The sequence below is a fragment of the Gorilla gorilla genome, chromosome Y (assembly GCF_029281585.2).
Source record: "Gorilla gorilla gorilla isolate KB3781 chromosome Y, NHGRI_mGorGor1-v2.1_pri, whole genome shotgun sequence".
NCBI classification, from domain to species: domain Eukaryota; kingdom Metazoa; phylum Chordata; class Mammalia; order Primates; family Hominidae; genus Gorilla; species Gorilla gorilla.
This window is the reverse complement of record NC_073248.2, coordinates 2444312-2460068: the sequence shown is the minus strand read 5'-3', so window position 1 is coordinate 2460068 and position 15757 is coordinate 2444312.

Sequence of the window (15757 nt, the reverse complement as noted above, 5' to 3'; positions counted from 1 at the left end):
GTTCATACAGATGGCGGTGAAGATATTTCCATGTTCATACAGATAGCGGTGTAGATATTTCCATGTTCATACAGATAGCGGTGTAGATATTTCCATGTTCATACAGATAGCGGTGTAGCTATTTCCATGTTCATACAGATAGCGGTGTAGATATTTCCATGTTCATCCAGATGGCTGTGTAGATATATCCATGTTCATACTGATAGCGGTGAAGATATTTCCATGTTCATACAGATAGCGGTGTAGATATTTCCATGTTCATACAGATAGCGGTGTAGATATTTCCATGTTCATACAGATAGCGGTGTAGCTATTTCCATGTTCATACAGATAGCGGTGTAGATATTTCCATGTTCATCCAGATGGCTGTGTAGATATATCCATGTTCATACAGATGGCGGTGAAGGTATTTCCATGTTCATACAGATAGCGGTGTAGATATTTCCATGTTCATACTGATAGCGGTGTAGATACTTCCATGTTCATACAGATAGAGGGGCTGATATTTCCATGTTCATAAAGGTAGCGGTGCTGATATTTCCATGTTTATACAGATAGTGGTGTAGATATTTCCATGTTTATACAGATAGCAGTGTAGATATTTCCATCTTAATACAGATGGCGGTGTAGATATTTATATGTTCATACAGATGGCGGTGCAGATATTTCCATGTTCATACAGATGGCGGTGTGGATATTTCCATGTTCATACAGATAGCGGTGTAGTTATTTCCATGTGTAAAGAGATAGCTGTGTAGATATTTCCATGTATATGCAGATAGCAGTGTAGATATTTCCATTTTCATGCAGATAGCGGTGTAGATATTTCCATGTTCAAACAGGTAGCGGTGTAGGTATTTCCATGTTCATACAGATAGCGGTGTAGATATTTCAATGTTCATACAGATAGCGGTGTAGATATTTCCATGTTTATACAGATAGCGGTGAAGATGTATCAATGTTTACACAGATAGCGGTGTAGATATTTCCATGTTCATCCAGATGGCGGTGTAGATATATCCATGTTCATACAGATAGCGGTGTACATATTTCCATGTTCATACAGATAGCGGTGTAGCTATTTCCATGTTCATACAGATAGCGGTGTAGATATTTCCATGTTTATACTGATAGCGGTGAAGATTTATGCATGTTTACACAGATAGCGGTGTAGATATTTCCATGTTCATACAGATAGTGGTGTAGATATTTCCATGTTCGTACAGATAGCGGTGTAGATATTTCCATGTTTATACAGATAGCGGTGAAGATGTATGCATGTTTACACAGATAGCGGTGTAGATATTTCCATGTTCATCCAGATGGCTGTGTAGATATTTATATTTTCATACAGATGGCGGTGCAGATATTTCCATGTTCATACAGATGGCGGTGTGGATATTTCCATGTTCATACAGATAGCGGTGTAGTTATTTCCATGTGTAAGGAGATAGCTGTGTAGATATTTCCATGTATATGCAGATAGCACTGTAGATATTTCCATTTTCATGCAGATAGCGGTGTAGATATTTCCATGTTCAAACAGATAGCGGTGTAGGTATTTCCATGTTCATACAGATAGCGGTGTAGATATTTCAATGTTCATACAGATAGCGGTGTAGATATTTCCATGTTTATACAGATAGCGGTGAAGATGTATGCATGTTTACACAGATAGCGGTGTAGATATTTCCATGTTCATCCAGATGGCTGTGTAGATATATCCATGTTCATACAGATAGGGGTGTAGATATTTCCATGTTCATACAGATAGCAGTGTAGATATTTCCATGTTCATCCAGATGGCTGTGTAGATATTTCCATGTTCATACAGATAGCGGTGTAGATATTTCCATGTTCATACAGATAGTGGTGTAGCTATTTCCATGTTCATACAGATAACGGTGTAGCTATTTCCATGTTCATACAGATAGCAGTGTAGATATTTCCATGTTGATACAGATAGCGGTTCAGATACTTCCATGATCATACAGATAGCGGTGCTGATATTTCCATGTTTATACAGGCAGCGGCGTAGATATTTCCATGTTTATACAGATAGCGGTTTAGATATTTCCTTCTTAATATAGATGGCGGTGTAGATATTTATATGTTCATACAGATGGCGGTGCAGATATTTCCATGTTCATACAGATGGCGGTGTAGATATTTCCATGTTTATAGATATAGCGGTGTAGTTATTTCCATGTGTAAAGAGATAGCTGTGTAGATATTTCCATGTATATGCAGATAGCAGTGTAGATATTTCCGTTTTCATGCAGATAGCGGTGTAGATATTTCCATGTTCAAACAGATAGCGGTGTAGATATTTCCATGTTCATACAGATAGCGGTGTAGCTATTTCCATGTTCATACAGATAGCGGTGTAGATATTTCCATGTTTATACAGATAGCGGTGAAGATATATGCATGTTTTCACAGATAGCGGTGTAGATATTTCCATGTTCATACAGATAGTGGTGTAGATATTTCCTTGTTCATACAGATAGCGGTGTAGCTATTTCCATGTTCATACAGATAGCGGTGTAAATATTTCCATGTTCGTACAGATAGCGGTGTAGATATTTCCGAGTTCATACAGAGAGCGGTGCTGATATGTCCATGTTTATACAGGTAGCGGTGTAGATATTTCCAGGTTTATACAGATAGCGGTGTAGATATCTCCATCTTAATACAGATGGCGTTGTAGATATTTATATGTTCATACAGATGGCGGTGCAGATATTTCCATGTTCATACAGATGGCGGTGTGGATATTTTCATGTTCATACAGATAGTGGTGTAGTTATTTCCATGTGTAAAGAGATATCTGTGTAGATATTTCCATGTATATGCAGATAGCAGTGTAGATATTTCCATTTTCATGCAGATAGCGTTGTAGATATTTCCATGTTCAAACAGATAGCGGTGTAGGTATTTCCATGTTCATACAGATAGCGGTGTAGCTATTTCCATGTTCATACAGATAGCGGTGTAGATATTTCCATGTTTATCCTGATAGCGGTGAAGATGTATGCATGTTTACACAGATAGCGGTGTAGATATTTCCATGTTCATACAGATAGTGGTGTAGATATTTCCATGTTCATCCAGATGGCTGTGTAGATATATCCATGTTCATACAGATAGTGGTGTAGATATTTCCATGTTCATACAGATAGTGGTGTAGATATTTCCATTTTCATGCAGATAGCGGTGTAGATATTTCCATGTTCAAACAGATAGCGGTGCTGATATTTCCATGTTTATACAGGTAGCGGTGTAGATATTTCCATGTTCATAGAGATAGCGGTGTAGATATTTCCATGTTCACACAGATAGCGGTGTAGATATTTCCATGTTCATACAGATAGCGGTGCTGGTATTTCCATGTTTATACAGGTAGCGGTGTAGATATTTGCATGTTCATACAGATAGTGGTGTAGATATTTCCATCTTTATATAGATAGCGGTGAAGGTGTATGCATGTTTACACAGATAGCGGTGCAGATATTTCCATGTTCATCCAGATGGCTGTGTAGATATATCCCTGTTCATACAGATAGCGGTGTAGATATTTCCATGTTCATACAGATAGCGGTGTAGCTATTTCCATGTTCATACAGATAGCGGTGTAGATATTTCCAAGTTTGTACAGATAGCGGTGAAGATATATGCATGTTTTCACAGATAGCGGTGTAGATATTTCCATGTTCATACAGATAGTGGTGTAGATATTTCCTTGTTCATAGAGATAGCGGTGTAGCTATTTCCATGTTCCTACAGATAGCGGTGTAGCTATTTCCATTTTCATACAGATAGCGGTGTAGATATTTCCATGTTCATCCAGATGGCTGTGTAGATATATCCATGTTCATACAGATGGCGGTGAAGGTATTTCCATGTTCATACAGATAGCGGTGTAGATATTTCCATGTTCATTCTGATAGCGGTGTAGATACCTCCATTTTCATACAGATAGGGGGGCTGATATTTCCATGTTCATAAAGGTAGCGGTGCTGATATTTCCATGTTTATACAGATAGTGGTGTAGATATTTCCATGTTTATACAGATAGCAGTGTAGATATCTCCATCTTAATACAGATGGCGGTGTAGATATTTATATGTTCATACAGATTGCGGGTCAGATATTTCCATGTTCATACAGATGGCGGTGTGGATATTTCCATGTTCATACAGATAGCGGTGTAGTTATTTCCATGTGTAAAGAGATAGCTGTGTAGATATTTCCATGTATATGCAAATAGCAGTGTAGATATTTCCATTTTCATGCAGATAGCGGTGTAGATATTTCCATGTTCAAACAGATAGCGGTGTAGGTATTTCCATGTTCATACAGATAGCGGTTTAGATATTTCAATGTTCATACAGATAGCGGTGTAGATATTTCCATGTTTATACAGATAGCGGTGAAGATGTATCAATGTTTACACAGATAGCGGTGTAGATATTTCCATGTTCATCCAGATGGCTGTGTAGATATATCCATGTTCATACAGATAGCGGTGTAGATATTTCCATGTTCATACAGATAGCGGTGTAGCTATTTCCATGTTCATACAGATAGCGGTGTAGATATTTCCATGTTTATACTGATAGCGGTGAAGATTTATGCATGTTTACACAGATAGCGGTGAAGCTATTTCCATGTTCATACAGATAGTGGTGTAGATATTTCCATGTTCATCCAGATGGCTGTGTAGATATATCCATGTTCATACAGATAGTGGTGTAGATATTTCCATGTTCATACAGACAGTGGTGTAGATATTTGCATGTTCATACAGATAGCGGTGTAGCTATTTCCATGTTCATACAGATAGCGGTGCTGATATTTCCATGTTTATACAGGTAGCGGTGTAGTTATTTTCATGATCATACAGATAGTGGTGTAGATATTTCCATGTTTATATAGATAGCGGTGAAGATGTATGCATGTTTACACAGATAGCGGTGCAGATATTTCCTTGTTCATCCAGATGGCTGTGTAGATATATCCCTGTTCATACAGATAGCGGTGTAGATATTTCCATGTTCATACAGATAGCGTTGTAGCTATTTCCATGTTCATACAGATAGCGGTGTAGATATTTCCATGTTTATACAGATAGCGGTGAAGATATATGCATGTTTTCACAGATAGCGGTGTAGATATTTCCATGTTCATACAGATAGTGGTGTAGATATTTCCTTGTTCATACAGATAGCGGTGTACCTATTTCCATGTTCATACAGATAGCGGTGTAGATATTTCCATGTTCGTACAGATAGCGGTGTAGATATTTCCGAGTTCATACAGAGAGCGGTGCTGATATTTCCATGTTTATACAGGTAGCGGTGTAGATATTTCCAGGTTTATACAGATCGCGGTGTAGATATCTCCATCTTAATACAGATGGCGTTGTAGATATTTATATGTTCATACAGATGGCGGTGCAGATATTTCCATGTTCATACAGATGGCGGTGTGGATATTTTCATGTTCATACAGATAGTGGTGTAGTTATTTCCATGTGTAAAGAGATATCTGTGTAGATATTTCCATGTATATGCAGATAGCAGTGTAGATATTTCCATTTTCATGCAGATAGCGGTGTAGATATTTCCATGTTCAAACAGATAGCGGTGTAGGTATTTCCATGTTCATACAGATAGCGGTGTAGATATTTCCATGTTCATACAGATAGCGGTGTTGATATTTCCATGTTTATACAGATAGCGGTGAAGATGTATCAATGTTTACACAGATAGCGGTGTAGATATTTCCATGTTCATCCAGATGGCTGTGTAGATATATCCATGTTCATACAGATAGCGGTGTAGCTATTTCCATGTTCATACAGATAGCAGTGTAGATATTTCCATGTTTATCCTGATAGCGGTGAAGATGTATGCATGTTTACACAGATAGCGGTGTAGATATTTCCATGTTCATACAGATAGTGGTGTAGATATTTCCATGTTCATCCAGATGGCTGTGTAGATATATCCATGTTCATACAGATAGTGGTGTAGATATTTCCATGTTCATACAGATAGTGGTGTAGATATTTGCATGTTCATACAGATAGCGGTGTAGCTATTTCCATGTTCATACAGATAGCGGTGCTGGTATTTCCATGTTTATACAGGTAGCGGTGTAGATATTTGCATGTTCATACAGATAGTGGTGTAGATATTTCCATCTTTATATAGATAGCGGTGAAGATGTATGCATGTTTACACAGATAGCGGTGCAGATATTTCCATGTTCATCCAGATGGCTGTGTAGATATATCCCTGTTCATACAGATAGTGGTGTAGATATTTCCATGTTCATACAGATAGCGGTGTAGCTATTTCCATGTTCATACAGATAGCGGTGTAGATATTTCCAAGTTTATACAGATAGCGGTGAAGATATATGCATGTTTTCACAGATAGCGGTGTAGATATTTCCATGTTCATACAGAAAGTGGTGTAGATATTTCCTTGTTCATACAGAGAGCGGTGTAGCTATTTCCATGTTCCTACAGATAGCGGTGTAGATATTTCCATGTTCGTACAGATAGCGGTGTAGATATTTCCGAGTTCATACAGAGAGCGGTGCTGATATTTCCATGTTTATACAGGTAGCGGTGTAGATATGTCCAGGTTTATGCAGATAGCGGTGTAGATATCTCCATCTTAATACAGATGGCGGTGTAGGTATTTATATGTTCATACAGATGGCAATGCAGATATTTCCATGTTCATACAGATGGCGGTGTAGATATTTCCATGTTTATAGAGATAGCGGTGTAGTTATTTCCATGTGTAAAGAGATAGCTTTGAAGATATTTCCATGTATATGCAGATAGCTGTGTAGATATTTCCATTTTTATGCAGAAAGCGGTGAAGATATTTCCATGCTCAAACAGATAGCGGTGTAGATATTTCCATGTTCATACAGATAGCGGTGTAGATATTTCCATGTTTATACAGATAGCGGTGAAGATGTATGCATGTTTACACAGATAGCGGTGTATAAATTTCCATGTTCATACAGATAGCTGTGTAGATATTTCCATGTTCATCAAGATGGCTCTGTAGATATATCCATGTTCATACAGATGGTGGTGAAGATATTTCCGTGTTCATACAGATAGCGGTGTAGATATTTCCATGTTCATACAGATAGCGGTGTAGATATTTCCATGTTCATACAGATAGCGGTGTAGCTATTTCCATGTTCATACAGATAGCGGTGTAGATATTTCCATGTTCATCCAGATGGCTGTGTAGATATATCCATGTTCATACTGATAGCGGTGAAGATATTTCCATGTTCATACAGATAGCGGTGTAGATATTTCCATGTTCATACAGATAGTGGTGTAGATATTTCCATGTTCATACAGATAGCGGTGTAGCTATTTCCATGTTCATACAGATAGCGGTGTAGATATTTCCATGTTCATCCAGATGGGTGTGTAGATATATCCATGTTCATACAGATGGCGGTGAAGGTATTTCCATGTTCATACAGATAGCGGTGTAGATATTTCCATGTTCATACTGATAGCGGTGTAGATACTTCCATGTTCTTACAGATAGAGGGGCTGATATTTCCATGTTCATAAAGATAGCGGTGCTGATATTTCCATGTTTATACAGATAGTGGTGTAGATATTTCCCTGTTTATACAGATAGCGGTGTAGATATTTCCATGTTTATACAGATAGCGGTGTAGATATCTCCATCTTAATACAGATGGCGTTGTAGATATTTATATGTTCATACAGATGGCGGTGCAGATATTTCCATGTTCATACAGATGGCGGTGTCGATATTTCCATGTTCATACAGATAGCGGTGTAGTTATTTCCATGTGTAAAGAGATAGCTGTGTAGATATTTCCATGTATATGCAGATAGCTGTGTAGATATTTCCGTTTTCATGCAGATAGCGGTGTAGATATTTCCATGTTCAAACAGATAGCGGTGTAGATATTTCCATGTTCATACATATAGCGGTGTAGATATTTCCATGTTTTTACAGATAGCGGTGAAGGTGTATGCATGTTTACACAGATAGCGGTGTAGATATTTCCATGTTCATCCAGATGGCTGTGTAGATATATCCATGTTCACACAGATAGCGGTGTAGATATTTCCATGTTCATACAGATAGCGGTGTAGATATTTCCATGTTCATCCAGATGGCTGTGTAGATATATCCATGTTCATACAGATAGCGGTGTAGATACTTCCATGTTCATACAGATAGCGGTGTAGCTATTTCCATGTTGATACAAATAACGGTGTAGCTATTTCCATGTTCATACAGATAGCGGTGTAGATATTTCCATGTTCATACAGATAGCGGTGTAGCTATTTCCATGTTCATACAGATTACGGTGTAGCTATTTCCATGTTCATACAGATAGCAGTGTAGATATTTCCATGTTCATACAGATAGCGGTGTAGATATTTCCATTCTCTTACAGACAGCGGTGCTGATATTTCCATGTTTATACAGGCAGCGCTGTAGATATTTCCATGTTTAAACAGCGGTTTAGATATTTCCTTCTTAATACAGATTGCGGTGTAGATATTTATATATTCATACAGATGGCGGTGCAGATATTTCCATATTCATACAGATGGCGGTGTACATATTTCCATGTTTATAGATATAGCGGTGTAGTTATTTCCATGTGTAAAGAGATAGCTGTGTAGATATTTCCATGAATATGCAGATAGCTTGTAGATATTTCCATTTTCATGCAGATAGCGGTGTAGATATTTACATGTTCAAACAGATAGCGGTGTAGATATTTCCATGTTCATTCAGATAGCTTTGTAGATATTTCCATTTTCATACAGATAGCGGTGTAGATATTTCCATGTTCATATGGAGAACGGTGTAGATATTTCCATGTTCATACAGATAGCAGTGTAGATATTTCCATGTTAATACAGATGGCGGTGTAGATATTTCCATGTTCATACAGATAGCGGTGCTGATATTTCCATGGTTATACAGGCAGCGGTGTAGATATTTCCATGTTTATACAGATAGCAGTTTAGATATTTCCATGTTTATACAGATAGCGGTGTAGATATCTCCATCTTAATACAGATGGCGGTGTAGATATTTATATGTTCATACAGATGGCGGTGCAGATATTTCCATGTTCATACAGATGGCGGTGTGGATATTTCCATGTTCATACAGATAGCGGTGTAGATATTTCCATGTTCATCCAGATGGCTGTGTAGATATATCCATGTTCATACAGATAGCGGTGTAGATACTTCCATGTTCATACAGATAGCGGTGTAGCTATTTCCATGTTGATACAGATAACGGTGTAGCTATTTCCATGTTCATACAGATAGCGGTGTAGATATTTCCATGTTCATACAGATAGCGGTGTAGCTATTTCCATGTTCATACAGATAACGGTGTAGCTATTTCCATGTTCATACAGATAGCAGTGTAGATATTTCCATGTTCATACAGATAGCGGTGTAGATATTTCCATTCTCTTACAGAGAGCGGTGCTGATATTTCCGTGTTTATACAGGCAGCGGTGTAGATATTTCCATGTTTAAACAGCGGTTTAGATATTTCCTTCTTAATACAGATTGCGGTGAAGATATTTATATGTTCATACAGATGGCGGTGCAGATATTTCCATATTCATACAGATGGCGGTGTACATATTTCCATGCTTATAGATATAGCGGTGTAGTTATTTCCATGTGTAAAGAGATAGCTGAGTAGATATTTCCATGAATATGCAGATAGCTTGTAGATATTTCCATTTTCATGCAGATAGCGGTGTAGATATTTACATGTTCAAACAGATAGCGGTGTAGATATTTCCATGTTCATTCAGACAGCTTTGTAGATATTTCCATTTTCATACAGATAGCGGTGTAGATATTTCCATGTTCATACGGAGAACGGTGTAGATATTTCCATGTTAATACAGATAGCAGTGTAGATATTTCCATGTTAATACAGATAGCGGTGTAGATATTTCCATGTTCATACAGATAGCGGTGCTGATATTTCCATGGTTATACAGGCAGCGGTGTAGATATTTCCATGTTTATACAGATAGCAGTTTAGATATTTCCATGTTTATACAGATAGCGGTGTAGATATCTCCATCTTAATACAGATGGCGGTGTAGATATTTATATGTTCATACAGATGGCAGTGCAGATATTTCCATGTTCATACAGATGGCGGTGTGGATATTTCCATGTTCATACAGATAGCGGTGTAGGTATTTCCATGTGTAAAGAGATAGCTGTGTAGATATTTCCATGTATATGCAGATAGCAGTGTAGATATTTCCATTTTCACGCAGATAGCGTTGTAGATATTTCCATGTTCAAACAGATAGCGGTGTAGGTATTTCCATGTTCATACAGATAGCGGTGTAGATATTTCAATGTTCATACAGATAGCGGTGTAGATATTTCCATGTTTATACAGATAGCGGTGAAGATGTATGCATGTTTACACAGATAGCGGTGTAGATATTTCCATGTTCATCCAGATGGCTGTGTAGATATATCCATGTTCATACAGATAGCGGTGTAGATATTTCCATGTTCATACAGATAGCGGTGTAGCTATTTCCATGTTCATACAGATAGCGGTGTAGATATTTCCATGTTTATACTGATAGTAGTGAAGATGTATGCATGTTTACACAGATAGCGGTGTAGATATTTCCATGTTCATACAGATAGTGGTGTAGATATTTCCATCTTCATCCAGATGGCTGTGTAGATATATCCATGTTCATGCAGATAGTGGTGTAGATATTTCCATGTTCATACAGATAGTAGTGTAGATATTTGCATGTTCATACAGATAGCAGTGTAGATATTTCCATGTTTATACAGATAGCGGTGAAGATATATGCATGTTTTCAAAGATAGCTGTGTAGATATTTCCGTGTTCATACAGATAGTGGTGTAGATATTTCCTTGTTCATACAGATAGCGGTGTAGCTATTTCCATGTTCATACAGATAGCAGTGTAGATATTTCCATGTTCGTACAGATAGCGGTGTAGATATTTCCGAGTTCATACGGAGAGCGGTGCTGATATTTCCATGTTTATACAGGTAGCGGTGTAGATATTTCCATGTTCATACAGATAGCGGTGTAGCTATTTCCATGTTCATACAGATAGCGGTGTAGTTATTTCCATGTGTAAAGAGATAGCTGTGTAGATATTTCCATGTATATGCAGATAGCAGTGTAGATATTTCCATTTTCATGCAGATAGCGGTGTAGATATTCCATGTTCAAACAGATAGCGGTGTAGATATTTCCATGTTCATACAGATAGCGGTGTAGATATTTCCATGTTCATACAGATAGCGGTGTAGATATTTCCATGTTTATACAGATAGCGGTGAAGATGTATACATGTTTACACAGATAGCGGTGTAGATATTTCCATGTTTATACAGGCAGTGGTGTAGCTATTTCTATGTTCCTACAGATAGCGGTGTAGATATTTCCATGTTCAAACAGATAGCGGTGCTGATATTTCCATGTTTATACAGGCAGCGGTGTAGATATTTCCATGTTTATACAGATAGCGGTTTAGATATTTCCTTCTTAATACAGATGGCGGTGTAGATATTTATGTGTTCATACAGATGGCGGTGTTGATATTTCCATGTTTATACAGATAGCAGTGTAGATATCTCCATCTTAATACAGATGGCGGTGTAGATATTTATATGTTCATACAGATGGCGGTGCAGATATTTCCATGTTCATACAGATGGCGGTGTAGATATTTCCATGTTCATACAGATAGTGGTGTAGTTATTTCCATGTGTAAAGAGATAGCTGTGTAGATATTTAAATGTATATGCAGATAGCAGTGTAGATATTTCCATTTTCATGCAGATAGCAGTGTAGATATTTCCATGTTCAAACAGATAGCGGTGTAGATATTTCCATGTTCATTCAGATAGCTTTGTAGATATTTCCATGTTCATACAGATAGCGGTGTAGATATTTCCATGTTCATACAGATAGCGGTGTAGATATTTCCATGTTCATACAGATAGCGGTGCTGATATTTCCATGTTTATACAGGTAGCGGTGTAGATATTTCCATGTTCATTCAGATAGCGGTGTAGCTATTTCCATGTTCATACAGATAGCGGTGTAGATATTTCCATGTTTATACTGATAGTTGTGAATATGTATGCATGTTTACACAGATAGCGGTGTAGATATTTCCATGTTCATACAGATAATGGTGTAGATATTTCCATGTTCATCCAGATGGCTGTGTAGATATATCCATGTTCATACAGATAGTGGTGTAGATATTTCCATGTTTTTACAGATAGCGGTGCTGATATTTCCATGTTTATACAGGCAGCGGTGTAGCTATTTCTATGTTCCTACAGATAGCGGTGTAGATATTTCCATGTTCAAACAGATAGCGGTGCTGATATTTCCATGTTTATACAGGCAGCGGTGTAGATATTTCCATGTTTATACAGATAGCGGTTTAGATATTTCCTTCTTAATACAGATGGCGGTGTAGATATTTATGTGTTCATACAGGAGGCGTTGTTGATATTTCCATGTTTATACAGATAGCACTGCAGATATCTCCATCTTAATACAGATGGCGGTGTAGATATTTATATGTTCATACAGATGGCGGTGCAGATATTTCCATGTTCATACAGATGGCGGTGTAGATATTTCCATGTTCATACAGATAGTGGTGTAGTTATTTCCATGTGTAAAGAGATAGCTGTGTAGATATTTAAATGTATATGCAGATAGCAGTGTAGATATTTCCATTTTCATGCAGATAGCGGTGTAGATAATTACATGTTCAAACAGATAGCGGTGTAGATATTTCCATGTTCATTCAGATAGCTTTGTAGATATTTCCATTTTCATACAGATAGCGGTGTAGATATTCCCATGTTCATACAGATAGCGGTGTAGATATTTCCATCTTCATACAGATAGCGGTGCTGATATTTCCATGTTTATACAGGTAGCGGTGTAGATATTTCCATGTTTATACAGATAGCGGTGTAGATATTTCCATGTTTATACAGATAGCGGTGTAGATATTTCCATGTTTATACAGATAGCGGTTTAGATATCTCCATCTTAATATAGATTGCGGTGTAGATATTTATATGTTCATACAGATGGCGATGCAGATATTTCCATGTTCATACAGATGGCGGTGTGGATATTTCCATGTTCATACAGATAGCGGTGTAGTTATTTCCATGTGTAAAGAGATAGCTGTGTAGATATTTCCATGTATATGCAGATAGCAGTGTAGATATTTCCATTTTCATGCAGATAGCGGTGTAGATATTTCCATGTTCAAACAGATAGCGGTGTAGGTATTTCCATGTTCATACAGATAGCGGTGTAGATATTTCAATGTTCATACAGATAGCGGTGTAGATATTTCCATGTTTATACAGATAGCGGTGAAGATGTATGCATGTTTACACAGATAGCGGTGTAGATATTTCCATGTTCGTCCAGATGGCTGTGTAGATATATCCATGTTCATACAGATAGCGGTGTAGATATTTCCATGTTCATACAGATAGCGGTGTAGCTATTTCCATGTTCATACAGATAGCGGTGTAGATATTTCCATGTTTATACTGATAGCGGTGAAGATGTATGCATGTTTACACAGATAGCGGAGTAGATATTTCCATGTTCATACAGATAGTGGTGTAGATATTTCCATGTTCATCCAGATGGCTGTGTAGATATATCCATGTTCATACAGATAGTGGTGTAGATATTTCCATGTTCATACAGATATTGGTGTAGATATTTGCATGTTCATACAGATAGCGGTGTAGCTATTTCCATTTTCATACAGATTGCGGTGCTGATATTTCCATGTTTATACAGGTAGCGGTGTAGCTATTTCCATGTTCATACAGATAGCGGTGTAGATATTTCAATGTTTATACAGATAGCGGTGAAGATATATGTATGTTTTCACCGATAGCGGTGTAGATATTTCCATGTTCATACAGATAGTGGTGTAGATATTTCCTTGTTCATACAGATAGCGGTGTAGCTATTTCCATGTTCATACAGATAGCAGTGTAGATATTTCCATGTTCGTACAGATAGCGGTGTAGATATTTCCGAGTTCATACAGAGAGCGGTGCTGATATTTCCATGTTTATACAGGTAGCAGTGTAGATATTTCCAGGTTTATTCAGATAGCGGTGTAGATATCTCCATCTTAATACAGATGGCGGTGTAGGTATTTATATGTTCATACAGATGGCAATGCAGATATTTCCATGTTCATACAGATGGCGGTTTAGATATTTCCATGTTTATAGAGATAGCGGTGTAGTTATTTCCATGTGTAAAGAGATAGCTTTGAAGATATTTCCATGTATATGCAGATAGCTGTGTAGATATTTCCATTTTTATGCAGAAAGCGGTGTAGATATTTCCATGTTCAAACAGATAGCGGTGTAGATATTTCCATGTTCAGACAGATAGCGGTGTAGATATTTCCATGTTTATACAGATAGCGGTGAAGATGTATGCATGTTTACACAGATAGCGTTGTATAAATTTCCATGTTCATACAGATAGCTGTGTAGATATTTCCACGTTCATCAAGATGGCTCTGTAGATATATCCATGTTCATACAGATGGCGGTGAAGATATTTCCATGTTCATGCAGATAGCGGTGTAGATATTTCCATGTTCATACAGATAGCGGTGTAGATATTTCCATGTTCATACAGATAGCGGTGTAGCTATTTCCATGTTCATACAGATAGCGGTGTAGATATTTCCATGTTCATCCAGATTGCTGTGTAGATATATCCATGTTCATACAGATTGCGGTGAAGGTATTTCCATGTTCATACAGATAGCGGTGTAGATATTTCCATGTTCATATTGATAGCGGTGTAGATACTTCCATGTTCTTACAGATAGAGGGGCTGATATTTCCATGTTCATAAAGATAGCGGTGCTGATATTTCCATGTTTATACAGATAGTGGTGTAGATATTTCCCTGTTTATACAGGCAGCGGTGTAGATATTTCCATGTTTATACAGATAGCGGTTTAGATATTTCCTTCTTAATACAGATGGCGGTGTAGATATTTATGTGTTCATACAGGAGGCGGTGTTGATATTTCCATGTTTATACAGATAGCAGTGTAGATATCTCCATCTTAATACAGATGGCGGTGTAGATATTTATATGTTCATACAGATGGCGGTGCAGATATTTCCATGTTCATACAGATGGCGGTGTAGATATTTCCATGTTCATTCAGATAGCTTTGTAGATATTTCCATGTTCATACAGATAGCGGTGTAGATATTTCCATGTTCATACAGATAGCGGTGTAGATATTTCCAACTTCATACAGATAGCGGTGCTGATATTTCCATGTTTATACAGGTAGCGGTGTAGATATTTCCATGTTCATACAGATAGCGGTGTAGATATTTCCATGTTCATACAGATAGCAGTGTAGATATTTCCATGTTCATACAGATAGCGGTGTAGATATTTCCATGTTCATACAGATAGCGGTGCTGATATTTCCATGTTTATACAGGTAGCGGTGTAGATATTTCCATGTTTATACAGATATCGGTGTAGATATTTCCATGTTCATACAGATAGCGGTGTAGATATTTCCATGTTCATAAAGATAGCGGTGTAGAT